The 15,181-nt window shown below is 44.1% G+C and overlaps 1 pseudogene; it reads left to right on the forward strand.

The window, feature by feature from the left end:
• The first annotated feature begins 5,140 nt into the window (after positions 1-5,140).
• LOC147966143 (uncharacterized) lies at positions 5,141-14,978 on the forward strand (annotated as a pseudogene).
• Positions 14,979-15,181: the final 203 nt, after the last annotated feature.

Consider the following 15,181-nt stretch of genomic DNA (forward strand, 5'->3'; position numbering starts at 1 on the left):
ACCATACCTGGATGGTTTCTGAATAACATTTTCCATCATGATTATATGCCGTATTATGTTGTTAAATATACCAGATTACTAGTTCCTTGCAATAAAGAAACCCAACAACTTCAAATTACCGGGTAAACAAGAAACTACAGATTCTCATCTGTTAATTTTGGTACACAAATGCCGTTTGTGAATAGCCATCGACACACAAATACTTTCGAGACATGAAGCGATTTTTTTTTTGAAAAGGAGGAAGACCCCCGGCCTCTGCATCTGAGCGACGCATGCAGCCACTTTATTAATTATTCATAAAAGACCTTACAAAGAAATACAACAGTAAGTCTGAAGCCACCGTCTAGACAACATCTATCGCTACTCCTATCCAATTGATGAAGGGCTGATAGTCCGGGCCTAATATCAAACAGACCTCGCAGTCAAGCCTAACATCTAAGACCTGAGGCCCCAACCAAGCCACTTTCGAGACATAAAGCGATACGCCGCGCTCTGTTTTGCTTTCTCTTCTGAAGGAAATTACATATGCAGTACTCTACTCTGTATTTCGACCACACTGCACAAACATACACAAACAAATCAATGACATAAGTGAGAAACATACGGAACCATGTCACCTACTACGCCTTAAAAATTACTCCCTCCGTCCCATAATATAAGAGCGTTTTTTACACTAGCGTAGTGTCAAAAACGCTCTTATATTATGAGACGGAGGGAGTAGTTTCCATTAGGTGCATCACTAGCAGCAGTTGAACCGTTCGAAGCAAAGGTAAAAGGTCCATACATGCTTCAGTCAAAGAACTTTAGCTAGTAGTAGTAGTATAATATGCTGTCAGGTTGCGTGCATGCCGACCAAAAAACAGTTGAATGACTGAAGCTTGAAGAGACATACGCTCGCATTGACTGACAATCACTACTTATAACCTAGCAGTCAAGGTCATACATTCACATTGGCTGTCAACATCACATAAGAACATCAGAATTCCCCAAAGGAAATGGTCAGGTCAGCCCAGGTCATTCTTGGCAAATAACTTCCACAGAACATTCTGTGACAAGCGCAAACCAAGCACAACTGCACAAGTGCAGTGTTAAACTATGGCCAGCGAACTTGTCTAGGTTGAGCTCGTTCTTGTGACTATTCATGTTCTTTTCCTGGTATACGTGCAATCCAAGTTTGTCTCCTTCTGTGACTCGGAGTGCCGTAAGCAGAGTATTCGCAGAACATGACTCGTTTTTCGCTGAATATTCCCGTGGTTTTCATGTTCTTTTCCTAATAAAAGTCAGGGTAGGAACACTAGTTATCAAAACACAGTCGCCTGCGCGAGTGTGAGTGTATGTGTGACCTCTATAAACCTGCCCTTGGTAGTTCTACCTGTTGCATCAATCGGCCATGTTCCCAGTAATTTCCCGGTTCATTACAAATAAATTTTATACATATCATGGCTAAACGGTTAAGCACAGCAGTTCACAACTGAAGTTTAGTTTGCATAAACATGTCCGGGAGCCAAATGTAGTTTTTGTTGGACGTTCAGGACTCGTTCTGTACAGGCAAGGTAAAGTAGTATACGGAGTAGGACACGGGCTAATTAAGCTAGTAATAGCTAACAAATGTCACTGAAGTTTCTGCAACTGACCCACTTTTCAAGTTCAAGTTCTGGAATTGTTCGGTCACTCTTCACTGAATATTCGTCTGGTGCCTCACTAACTTTTCCTTGTAATATCAGTGTCTCTCCTTACTAAAACGAAATTGCTACTTGCCGAAGGGCGGCCGGCCTATAAATGGACCAGCATGTCTGTCTCCAGTTCTCCACCAGAGCACGGAGCTAGTCTAGCTGAATTTTAGAGTTGTTCCTTTTCAGGTACGGTACTAGGTTTCATTCCTAAGTTGGGCTGGATGTACCGTTGTCCGAGGTTTCTGCCTATGATTTCTCATACAATCTACTCCTCTTATTTTCAGGGTCATCTTGGTGGAACATTTCAGCTTGCAGCCTTCAGGGATCTCTGGAAGAAGATGGGGCGTAACGGTGTCAAGAAGAGCATCTGGGAGCTCCTCTGCGGCTGTTCCTCGCCTAAGACCAACAAATGATTAAGACAGAAATGCGAGAGGTTAAGTGTGTTATGGTTCCTAATAGGTGAAATTCTTTCGAATAGGTCTCTATAAAGTTGGTTTATGTTAAATTTAAAAAGGTGTATGTGGTTGATATTGCTATGTTCTTTGGTTAAATTGGTTTTTAGTCTTTCGATTGTGTTGGGCTAGCTTCTTCCGCGGCAAGGAGCATGTAAAAGAGTGTTATGTGTAACCATATTCTTAAATAAATCTCTCTCGCACATTTGTCCCTCAACTTGGGCGTCTTTCACGTAAAACTACTGATGTTCATCTTTGCTGATTTTCTGCTGCTATTCTGTGTATTTTCACTTGGCACCAGACACTCTGAGATGGATGTCTGATAACTGATATGCACCTCGGGCTGGAGAAAATTACTGAAAGATCTGATGTTCCGTCCTAAGTTTTAGCTTCCGCGACTGAGCAACGAACCATGAGTTAGTTGCATAGAGATGTCACTGCAGTATCAGTTCTTTTGGGCGGCTTAAAAAATAAGCTGCCTCATCCCAGCTTTTAAAAATAAGCCGCTCCCAGAATTTGTTGAGGCTTCTAAAATAGTAATCCAATAACTAGTTTAGAAGCCCCGATGGATGAGGGAGGCGGCTTATCGGAAAAGCTTAAGAGAAGGCGGTTTATTTTTTAAGTCGCCAAAAAAACTGGCTTACATGTAACGTGCAAGCCGACAAAAAAAACGCTGAATGATTGAGCCTTAAAGAGGCAAGAAACCTCAAAGTCTGTTAAAATTGGATTACAACCTAGCAGTCAAGCTCGGACGCTTACCCTGACTGACAGCCTCGCATAAGAATGTCAGAATTCTCAAAAGGAAACGTTTATGTCAGGCTGTCAGCCCAAGTGATTCCAGAGCCATTTTCCTTCGTTGCAAGCAATCTTTATTTATTTACTTGTCACTGAACGTTCTATGACAAGTGCAAACCAAGTACAACTTGTTGAGAGGAGAACAACTTGTATTATTAAGAGGTCAAAGCCAACATATATACACATACATGAGGATGCCAAAAGGCTACAAGAGGATGCCAATAGACTATAATGCAAAAGGCCAAAAGACAATATTAATATAACTCTAACACCCCCCCCCCCTCAAACTCATGGTGGATCCACAACACTGAGTTTGGAGAGGTGAAATCCATGTTGCGCTCTAGTCTGAGCCTTCGTGAAGAAGTCCGCGAGTTGTAACTCAGAAGGCACATACTGAACAGCAACAACATGATCCTGCACAGCGGCGCGCACATAAGAAGCATCAACACCAATGTGTTTGGTAAGCTCATGCTTCACAGGGTCCCGCGCAATACTGATAGCACCTGTGCTGTCCGACAGGAGGGTGGTAGGTGTAGTAACAGAAACACCAAAATCCTCCAGTAACCATCGTAACCAAGTCACCTCTGCTGTCAGAAGAGCCATAGCTCGCAACTCGGCCTCTGCACTCGAACGAGAAACTGCAGTCTGTTTCTTCGTCTTCCAGGAAATAAGGGAACCACCAAGAAAGACACAGTAGGCAGAAAGTGAACGGCGATCCGTAGGATCACTAGCCCACGTAGCATCCGAATAGGCCTGGAGCTGTAACGAGCTGGAATGGGGAAAAAGAGACGATGAGAGATCGTGCCACGAAGATATCGTAGAACACGAAGAAGGTGACTATAGTGCACTGAAGTGGGAGCAGAAACAAACTGACTCAGAATATGGACAGGATAGGAGATATCCGGACGAGTGACAGCAAGATACACAAGACTCCCAACAAGATGACAATAACGTGTCGGATCAGACAAGGGCACACCATCAGAAGCATGAAGGTGAACATTGAGCTCCATAGGAGTCTCAGTAGTGCGCTCATCACTAAGAGCCGCACGAGTAAGAAGATCCTGGATATACTTTTCTTGGGAAATAAAAAAAGCCATCAGAGATGGAGAAAACCTCAATCCCAAGAAAGTAACGAAGAGGACCAAGATCAGACATAAGGAACTGCTCATTAAGACGCGCCTTGACAAAGGCAATGTACTCAGAATCGTCGCCAGTGATGATCATGTCATCAACATATAGAAGAAGAAGAGTGCGACCACGAGCAGAAAGGTGGACAAACAACGCTGGATCCTGATCACTGGGTGAAAACCCAGCAGCGGTGACCACAGAGGCAAGACGCTCAAACCAAGCGCGAGAGGCTTGCTTAAGGCCATATAGAGAGCGACGAAGACGACAAACCATGCTATCGGGAACTGAATACCCAGGTGGTGGCTGCATATAAACCTCCTCACGCAACTCACCATTAAGAAAGGCATTTTTAACATCAAGCTGTGACACACACCAGTGGCGAACAGAGGCCACGGCGAGAAGTGTGCGGACAGTGGTCATATGGGCCACAGGAGCAAAAGTCTCATCATAATCACGACCATGCTCCTGCTGAAAGCCACAAGCCACAAGACGAGCTTTATAACGCTCAAGAGAACCATCAGAGCGAGTCTTAATCTTATAGACCCACTTACAAGTGATGGGACGAATACGGGGAGGAAGAGAAACCAGATCCCATGTGTTGTTGCGCTCAAGTGCAGCAATCTCCTCTGCCATCGCAAACTGCCATTCAGGATGAACAACAGCATCACGATAAGAGGTAGGCTCAAGTACAACCGAAAGGCCATATTTGCTAGGAGAATAGCGGTCAGGAGGAGGGCAAGGTCGAGCCCGAAGACCATAAGTCGGCTGGGACGAGGAAGACGGTGCACCAGAAGTAGATGGCACATCAGTAGATTCATCCATAACACGTCGACGTCGAGTATAATGAAAAGGAAAAGTGGGATGAGAAGGAACCACCGGAGGTGATGGAGATGGAGAAGACATCGGTGATGAAGGTGGGGTGTCATGCAATAAGGAAGGAGAAGGAACGATAGGAGAAGACGGTGTCGGATCTGCAATAGTGGGACGATAAGGAGGAGTAGGAATATGAGGCACGTAGGCAGGTGTATCAGGAAACGTGAGAAAAGAGATATCCTCACTGCCAGTGTTCTACCACAGTTTGCTTCTGAGTTTATGGGTCTCGGCACTGTGTTTGAGATGTGGACTCGTCTTCGTCAGCGCTATCAGCCCTCTGGTGATGCTCTCTACTTGGCCGTGGTACGTCAGGAGCATGCTCTTCAGCAGGGAGACTCCACTATTGATGAGTTCTACACTCAGAGTTCTGCTATCTGGCGCCAGCTTGAGTCCCTTCACACTGCTGTTTGTGGCACTTGCGCCTGTTGCCAGACTGTGAGGTCCGACTTGGAGTTTTAGCGTGTCTATGAGTTTCTGTCGCGGCTCTGTGGGGAGTTTGAGCCTTGGCGTGCTCAGTTGATTGCTCGTGGCCGTGTTCCTATTTCTGAGGTGCTTTCTGAGCTTCGTGCTGAGGAGACCCGCCTCCGTGGTGCCGGTCTGCTTCAAGTTCCATCTGTGCTTGCTGCTCAAGCTGCTGCTCCACCAGTACCTTCTCGCTCGAGTGCTCCGCCGCTACTACCCACTCCTTCTGGTAGTGAGAGCCGCACTCGTGAGGGCCGCTCTCGTCCTCATACTCATTGTGGGTACTTCAACAGGGATGGTCACCCCGAATCTGATTGCTTCAAGAAGAAGCATGATATGCGTAATAGGGAGCGCAATTCTTCTACTGGGACTCGCGCTTCTTCCTCGACGTCGTCTACTGTCTCCTTGACTGAGCAGGATATTATGAAGCTTAAGCGTCTACTTGTTGCTTCAGGTTCTTCGATGGGTACTGCAGGCTCTGTGACTGGTGCTTCTAGTGTTGAGCGACCACCATCTACACAGTCTGGTACATCCCCATCGGTTCTGGATTCTGGAGCTTCATTTCATATGTCTTCTGATTCCTCTGTCTTGTCCTCTCTTAGATCTCTCGATTTTCCTATTAATGTTCTTACTGTTGGGGAACGTAGTAATTTCAAAATTTTCCTACGCACACGCAAGATCATGGTGATGCATAGCAACGAGAGGGGAGAGTGTGATCTACGTACCCTTGTAGACCGACAGCGGAAGCGTTAGCACAACACGGTTGATGTAGTCGTACGTCTTCACGGCCCGACCGATCAAGCACCGAAACTACGGCACCTCCGAGTTCTAGCACACGTTCAGCTCGATGACGATCCCCGGACTCCGATCCAGCAAAGTGTCGGGGAAGAGTTCCGTCAGCACGACGGCGTGGTGACGATCTTGATGTACTACCGTCGCAGGGCTTCGCCAAAGCACCGCTACAATATTATCGAGGATTATGGTGGAAGGGGGCACCGCACACGGCTAAGAATATGATCACGTGGATCAACTTGTGTGTCTAGGGGTGCCCCCTGCCCCCGTATATAAAGGAGCAGGGCAAGGTGCGGCCGGCCAGGAGGAGGGCGCGCCAGGAGGAGTCCTACTCCCACCGGGAGTAGGATTCCCCCCTTTCCTAGTTGGAATAGGATTCAGGAGGGGGAAAGAGGAGAGAGAGAAGGAAGGGGGGGGGGCGCCGCCCCCTCTCCTTGTCCTATTCGGACTAGGAGGGGAGGGGCGCGCGGCCCAGCCCTGGCCACCTCTCCTCTCTTCCACTAAAGCCCACTAAGGCCCATATACCTCCCGGGGGGTTCCGGTAACCTCCCGGTACTCCGGTAAAATCCCGATTTCACCCGGAACACTTCCGATATCCAAATATAGGCTTCCAATATATCAATCTTTATGTCTCGACCATTTCGAGACTCCTCGTCATGTCCGTGATCACATCCGGGATTCCGAACAAACTTCGGTACATCAAAATGCATAAACTCATAATATAACTGTCATCAAAACCTTAAGCGTGCGGACCCTACGGGTTCGAGAACAATGTAGACATGACCGAGACACGTCTCCGGTCAATAACCAATAGCGGAACCTGGATGCTCATATTGGCTCCCACATATTCTACGAAGATTTTTATCGGTCAGACCGCATAACAACATACATTGTTCCCTTTGTCATCGGTATGTTACTTGCCTGAGATTCGATCGTCGGTATCTCAATACCTAGTTCAATCTCATTACCGGCAAGTCTCTTTACTCGTTTCGTAATACATCATCTCGCAACTAACTCATTAGTTGCAATGCTTGCAAGGCTTATGTGATGTGCATTACTGAGAGGGCCCAGAGATACCTCTCCGACAATCGGAGTGACAAATCCTAATCTCGAAATACGCCAACCCAACATGTACCTTTGGAGACACCTGTAGAGCTCCTTTATAATCACCCAGTTACGTTGTGATGTTTGGTAAAACACAAAGTGTTCCTCCGGCAAATGGGAGTTGCATAATCTCATAGTCATAGGAACATGTATAAGTCATGAAGAAAGCAATAGCAACATACTAAACGATCGGGTGCTAAGCTAATGGAATGGGTCATGTCAATCACATCATTCTTCTAATGATGTGATCCTGTTAATCAAATAACAACTCTTTTGTTAATGGTTAGGAAACATAACCATCTTCGATTAACGAGCTAGTCAAGTAGAGGCATACTAGTGACACTCTGTTTGTCTATGTATTCACACATGTATTATGTTTCCGGTTAATACAATTCTAGCATGAATAATAAACATTTATCATGATATAAGGAAATAAATAATAACTTTATTATTGCCTCTAGGGCATATTTCCTTCAGTCTCCCACTTGCACTAGAGTCAATAATCTAGTTCACATCGCCATGTGATTCAACACTAATAGTTCACATCACCATGTGATTAACACCTATAGTTCACATTGTCATGTGACCTATACCCAAAGGGTTTACTAGAGTCAGTAATCTAGTTCACATCATTTATGTGATTAACACCCAAAGAGTACTAAGGTGTGATCATGTTTTGCTTGTGATATAAGTTTAGTCAACGGGTCTGTCACATATAGATCCGTAAGTATTTTGCGAATTCTATGTCTACAATGCTCTGCACGGAGCTACTCTAGCTAATTGCTCCCACTTTCAATATGTATCTAGATCGAGACTTAGAGTCATCCAGATCTGTGTCAAAACTTGCATCGACGTAACTTTTTACGACGAACCTTTTTGTCACCTCCATAATTGAGAAATATTTCCTTATTCCACTAAGGATAATTTTGACCGCTGTCCTATGATCTACTCTTAGATCACTATTTTACTCCCTTGCTTAACACAGTGTCGGGTATACAATAGATCTGGTACACAGCATGGCATACTTTATAGAACCTATGGCTGAGGCATAGGGAATGACTTCCATTCTCTTTCTATCTTCTGCCGTGGTCAGGCTTTGAGTCTTACTCAATTTCACACCTTGTAACACAGCCAAGAACTCTTTCTTTGACCGTTCCAATTTTTGAACTACTTCAAAATATTGTCAAGGTATGTACTCATTGAAAAAAACTTATCAAGCGTCTTGATCTATCTCTATAGATCTTGATGCTTAATATGTAAGCAGCTTCACCGAGGTCTTTCTTTGAAAAACTTCTTTCAAAACACTCCTTTATGCTTTGCAGAATAATTCTACATTATTTCCGATCAACAATATGTCATTCACATATACTTATCAGAAATGTTATAGTGCTCCCACTCACTTTCTTGTAAATACAGGCTTCACCGCAAGTCTGTATAAAACTATATGCTTTGATCATCTCATCAAAGTGCATATTCCAACTCCGAGATGCTTGCACCAGTCCATAGATGGATCGCTGGAGCTTGCACATTTTGTTAGCACCTTTAGGATTGACAAAACCTTCTGGTTGTATCATATACAACTCTTCTTTAATAAATCCATTAAGGAATGCAGTTTTGTTTATTCATTTGCCAGATTTCATAAAATGCGGCAATTGCTAACATGATTCGGACAGACTTAAGCATAGATACGAGTGAGAAACTCTCATCGTAGTCAACACCTTGAACTTGTCGAAAACCTTTTGCGATAATTCTAGCTTTGTAGATAGTAACTCTACTATCAACGTCCGTCTTCCTCTTGAAGATCCATTTAATCTCAATGGCTCGCCGATCATTGGGCAAGTCAATCAAAGTCCATACTTTTTTCTCATACATGGATCTCATCTCAGATTTCATGGCCTCAAGCCATTTCGTGGAATCTGGGCTCATCATCGCTTCCTCATAGTTCGTAGGCTCGTCATGGTCAAGTAACATGACCTCCAGAACTGGATTACCGTACCACTCTGGTGCGGATCTCACTCTGTTTTTTTTCTACGAGGTTCGGTAGTAACTTGATCTGAAGTTACATGATCATCATCATTAGCTTCCTCACTAATCGGTCTAGTAGTCACAGGAACAGATTTCTGTGATGAACTACTTTCCAATAAGGGAGCAGGTACAGCTACCTCATCAAGTTCTACTTTCCTCCCACTCACTTCTTTCGAGAGAAATTCCTTCTCTAGAAAGGATCCATTCAAAGCAACGAATATCTTGCCTTCGGACCTGTGATAGAAGTATCCTATGAAGACGCACTTCTCCGATTTGGGTTTGAGCTTATCAGGTTGAATTTTTTTTCACATAAGCATTGCAACCTCAAACTTTAAGAAATGACAGCTTAGGTTTCTTGCCAAACCATAGTTCATACGGTGTCGTTTCAACGGATTTAGATGGTGCCCTATTTAACGTGAATGCAGCTGTCTCTAATGCATAACCCCAAAATGATAGTGGTAGATCGGTAAGAGACATCATAGATCACACCATATCTAATAAAGTACGGTTATGACGTTCGGACACACCATTACATTGTGGTGTTCCAGGTGGCGTGAGTAGTGAAACTATTTCACATTGTTTTTAACTGAAGGCCAAACTCGTAACTCAAATACTCTTCTCTATGATTAGATCGTAGAAACTTTATTTTCTTGTTACGATGATTTTTCACTTCACTCTGAAATTCTTTGAACTTTTCAAATGTTTCAGACTTATGTTTCATCAAGTAGATATACTCATATCTTCTCAAATCATCTGTGAAGATCAGAAAATAATGATACTTGTCGCGAGCCTCAATATTCATCGGACCACATACATCAGTATGTATGATTTCCAACAAATCTGTTGCTCGCTCCATTGTTCCGAAGAACAGAGTCTTAGTCATCTTGCCCATGAGGCATGGTTCGCAAGCATCAACTGATTCATAATCAAGTGATTCCAAAAGCCCATCAGCATGGAGTTTCTTCATGCACTTTACACCAATATGACCTAAACGGTAGTGCCACAAATAAGTTGCACTATCATTATTAACTTTGCATCTTTTGGTTTCAATATTATGATTATGTGTATCACTACGATCGAGATCCAACGAACTATTTTCATTGGGTGTGTAACCATATAAGGTTTTATTCATGTAAACAGAACAACAATTTATTGTCTTACTTAAATGAATAACCGTATTACAATAAACATGATCAAATCATATTCATGCTCAACGCAAACACCAAATAACACTTATTTAGGTTCAACACTAATCCCGAAATTATAGGGAGTGTGCGATGATGATCATATCAATCTTGGAACCACTTCCAACACACATCGTCACTTCACCCTTAACTAGTCTCTGTTTATTCTGCAATTCCCGTTTCGAGTTACTAATCTTAGCAACTGAACTAGTATCAAATACTGAGGGGTTGCTATAAACACTAGTAAAGTACACATCAATAACATGTATATCAAATATACTTATGTTCACTTTGCCATCCTTCTTATCCGCCAATCACTTGGGGTAGTTCCGCTTCCAGTGACCAGTCCCTTTGCAGTAGAAGCACTTAGTCTTAGGCTTAGGACCAGACTTGGGCTTCTTCACTTGAGCAGCAACTTGCTTGCTGTTCTTCTTGAAGTTCCCCTTCTTCCCTCTGCCCTTTCCTTGAAACTAGTGGTCTTGTCTACCATCAACACTTGATGTTTTTCTCGATTTCTACCTTCGTCAATTTCAGCATTACGAAGAGCATGGGAATCATTTCCGTTATCCCTTGCATATTATAGTTCATCACGAAGTTCTACTAACTTGGTGATGGTGATTAGAGAATTCTGTCAATCACTATCTTATCTGGAAGATTAACTCCCACTTGATTCAAGCGATTGTAGTACCCAGACAATCTGAGCACATGCTCACTAGTTGAGCGATTCTCCTCCATCTTTTATCTATAGAACTTGTTGGAGACTTCATATCTCTCAACTCGGGTATTTGCTTGAAATATTAACTTCAACTCCTGGAACATCTCATATGGTCCATGAAGTTCAAAACGTCTTTGAAGTCCCGATTCTAAGCCATTTAAGCATGGTGCACTAAACTATCAAGTAGTCATCATATTGAGCTAGCGAAACGTTCATAACGTCTGCATCTGCTCCTGCAATAGGTCTGTCACCTAGCGGTGCATCAAGGACATAATTCTTCTGTGCAGCAATGAGGATAAACCTTAGATCACGGATCCAATCCGCATCATTGCTACTAACATCTTTCAACACAATTTTCTCTAGGAACATATCAAAAATAAAACAGGGGAGCTAAACGCGAGCTATTGATCTACAACATAGATATGCTAATACTACCAGGACTAAGTTCATGATAAATTAAAGTTCAATTAATCATATTACTTAAGAACTCCCACTTAGACAGACATCCCTCTAATCCTCTAAGTGATCACGTGATCCAAATCAACTAAATCATGTCCGATCATCACGTGAGATGAAGTAGTTTCATTGGTGAACATCACTATGTTGATCATATCTACTATATGATTCACGCTCGACCTTTCGGTTGGCTCGTCAAGTATAACCTGAGTATTCTGTGTGTGCAACTGTTTTGCACCCGTTGTATTTGAACGTAGAGCCTATCACACCCGATCATCACGTGGTGTCTCAGCATGAAGAACTTTCGCAACGGTGCATACTCAGGGAGAACACTTCTTGATAATTAGTGAGAGATCATCTTAAAATGCTACCGTCAATCAAGGCAAGATAAGATGCATAAAAGATAAACATCACATGCAATCAATATAAGTGATATGATATGGCCATCATCATCTTGTGCTTGTGATCTCCATCTTCGAAGCACCGTCGTGATCACCATCGTCACCGGCGTGACACCTTGATCACCATCGTAGCATCGTTGTCGTCTCGCCAATCTTATGCTTCCACGACTATCGCTACCGCTTAGTGATAAAGTAAAGCATTACAGCGCGATTGCATTGCATACAATAAAGCGACAACCATATGGCTCTTGCCAGTTGCCGATAACTCGGTTACAAAACATGATCATCTCATACAATAAAATTTAGCATCATGTCTTGACCATATCACATCACAACATGCCCTGCAAAAACAAGTTAGACATCCTCTACTTTGTTGTTGCAAGTTTTACGTGGCTGCTACGGGCTTAAGCAAGAACCAACCTTACCTACGCATCAAAACCACAACGATAGTTTGTCAAGTTGGTGTTGTTTTAACCTTCGCAAGGACCGGGCGTAGCCACACTCGGTTCAACTAAAGTTGGAGAAACTGTCACCCGCTAGCCACCTTTGTGCAAAGCACGTCAGGAGAACCGGTCTCGCGTAAGCGTACGCGTAATGTCGGTCCGGGCCGCTTCGTCCAACAATACCGCTGAACCAAAGTATGACATGCTGGTAAGCAGTATGACTTATATCGCCCACAACTCACTTGTGTTCTACTCGTGCATATAACATCAACACATAAAACTTAGGCTCGGATGCCACTGTTGGGGAACGTAGTAATTTCAAAATTTTCCTACACACACGCAAGATCATGGTGATGCATAGCAACGAGAGGAGAGAGTGTGATCTACGTACCCTTGTAGACCGACAGCAGAAGCGTTAGCACAATGCGGTTGATGTAGTCGTACGTCTTCACGGCCCGACCGATCAAGCACCGAAACTACGGCACCTCCGAGTTCTAGCACACGTTCAGCTCGATGACGATCCCCGGACTCCGATCCAGCAAAGTGTCGGGGAAGAGTTCCGTCAGCACGACGGCGTGGTGACGATCTTGATGTACTACCGTCGCAGGGCTTCGCCTAAGCACCGCTACAATATTATCGAGGATTATGGTGGAAGGGGGCACCGCACACGGCTAAGAATATGATCACGTGGATCAACTTGTGTGTCCAGGGGTGCCCCCTGCCCCCGTATATAAAGGAGCAGGGGAAGGTGCGGCCGGCCAGGAGGAGGGCGTGCCAGGAGGAGTCCTACTCCCACCAGGAGTAGGATTCCCCCCCTTTCCTAGTTGGAATAGGATTCGGGAGGGGGAAAGAGGAGAGAGAGAAGGAAGGGGGGCGCAGCCCCCCTCTCCTTGTCCTATTCGGACTAGGGGGGGAGGGGCGCGCGACCCAGCCCTGGCCACCTCTCCTCTCTTCCACTAAAGCCCACTAAAGCCCATATACCTCCCGGGGGGTTCCGGTAACCTCCCTGTACTCCGGTAAAATCCCGATTTCACCCGGAACACTTCCGATATCCAAATATAGGCTTCCAATATATCAATCTTTATGTCTCGACCATTTCGAGACTCCTCGTCATGTCCGTGATCACATCCGGGATTCCGAACAAACTTCGGTACATCAAAATGCATAAACTCATAATATAACTGTCATCAAAACCTTAAGCGTGCGGACCCTACGGGTTCGTGAACAATGTAGACATGACCGAGACACGTCTCCGGTCAGTAACCAATAGCGGAACATGGATGCTCATATTGGCTCCCACATATTCTACAAGATCTTTATCGGTCAGACCGCATAACAACATACGTTGTTCCCTTTGTCATCGGTATGTTACTTGCCCGAGATTCGATCGTCGGTATCTCAATACCTAGTTCAATCTCGTTACCGGCAAGTCTCTTTACTCATTTCGTAATACACCATCTCGCAACTAACTCATTAGTTGCAATGCTTGCAAGGCTTATGTGATGTGCATTACCGAGAGGGCCCAGAGATACCTCTCCGACAATCGGAGTGACAAATCCTAATCTTGAAATACGCCAACCCAACATGTACCTTTGGAGACACCTGTAGAGCTCCTTTATAATCACCCAATTACGTTGTGACGTTTGGTAGCACACAAAGTGTTCCTCCGGCAAACGGGAGTTGCATAATCTCATAGTCATAGGAACATGTATAAGTCATGAAGAAAGCAATAGCAACATACTAAACGATCGGGTGCTAAGCTAATGGAATGGGTCATGTCAATCACATCATTCTTCTAATGATGTGATCCTGTTAATCAAATAACAACTGTTTTGTTCATGGTTAGGAAACATAACCATCTTCGATTAACGAGCTAGTCAAGTAGAGGCATACTAGTGACACTCTGTTTGTCTATGTATTCACACATGTATTATGTTTCCGGTTAATACAATTCTAGCATGAATAATAAACATTTATCATGATATAGGGAAATAAATAATAACTTTATTATTGCCTCTAGGGCATATTTCCTTCACTTACTGCTGATGGTACTCCTCTACCTGTTGCTAGTCGAGGCATTCTTTCCACTTCTTCATTTCATGTTCCAGATGTTTCTTATGTTCCTCGCCTTACCATGAACTTATTTTCTGCAAGTCAGCTTACTGATTCTGGTTGTCGCGTCATTCTTGACGTTGATTCTTGCACTGTCCAGGATCGTCACACGAAGGCTTTGGTTGGAGCTGGCCCTCGTCGCCTTGACTCCCAGGGGCTTTGAGAGTTAGACTAGCTTCATGTTCCTTCCGCTGCCACTACACTCGCCAGTTCATCTGCCATCGCCGCTTTTGCTACCAGCTCCTTCCAACAGTGGCATCATCGCCTTGGTCACCTTTGTGGTTCTCGGCTATCGTCTTTAGTTCGTCGTGGTCTTCTGGGGCCTGTCTCAGGAGATGTCTCTTTGCAATGTCAGGGTTGTAGGCTTGGTAAACAGGTTCAGTTACCTTATCCTACAAGTGAGTCAGTGTCTCAATGCCCTTTTGATTTAGTTCATTCCGATGTGTGGGGACCGGCTCCCTTTTCTTCCAAAGGGGGCCATCGCTACTATATTATTTTTATAGATGATTTCTCTCGCTACACTTGGCTTTACTTCATGTCTTCTCGTAGCGAGGTTCTATCTATTT

Source organism: Triticum urartu, chromosome 6A, assembly GCF_056163025.1.
Source record: "Triticum urartu cultivar PI428250 chromosome 6A, HENAU_Tu73, whole genome shotgun sequence".
Lineage (NCBI taxonomy): Eukaryota > Viridiplantae > Streptophyta > Magnoliopsida > Poales > Poaceae > Triticum > Triticum urartu.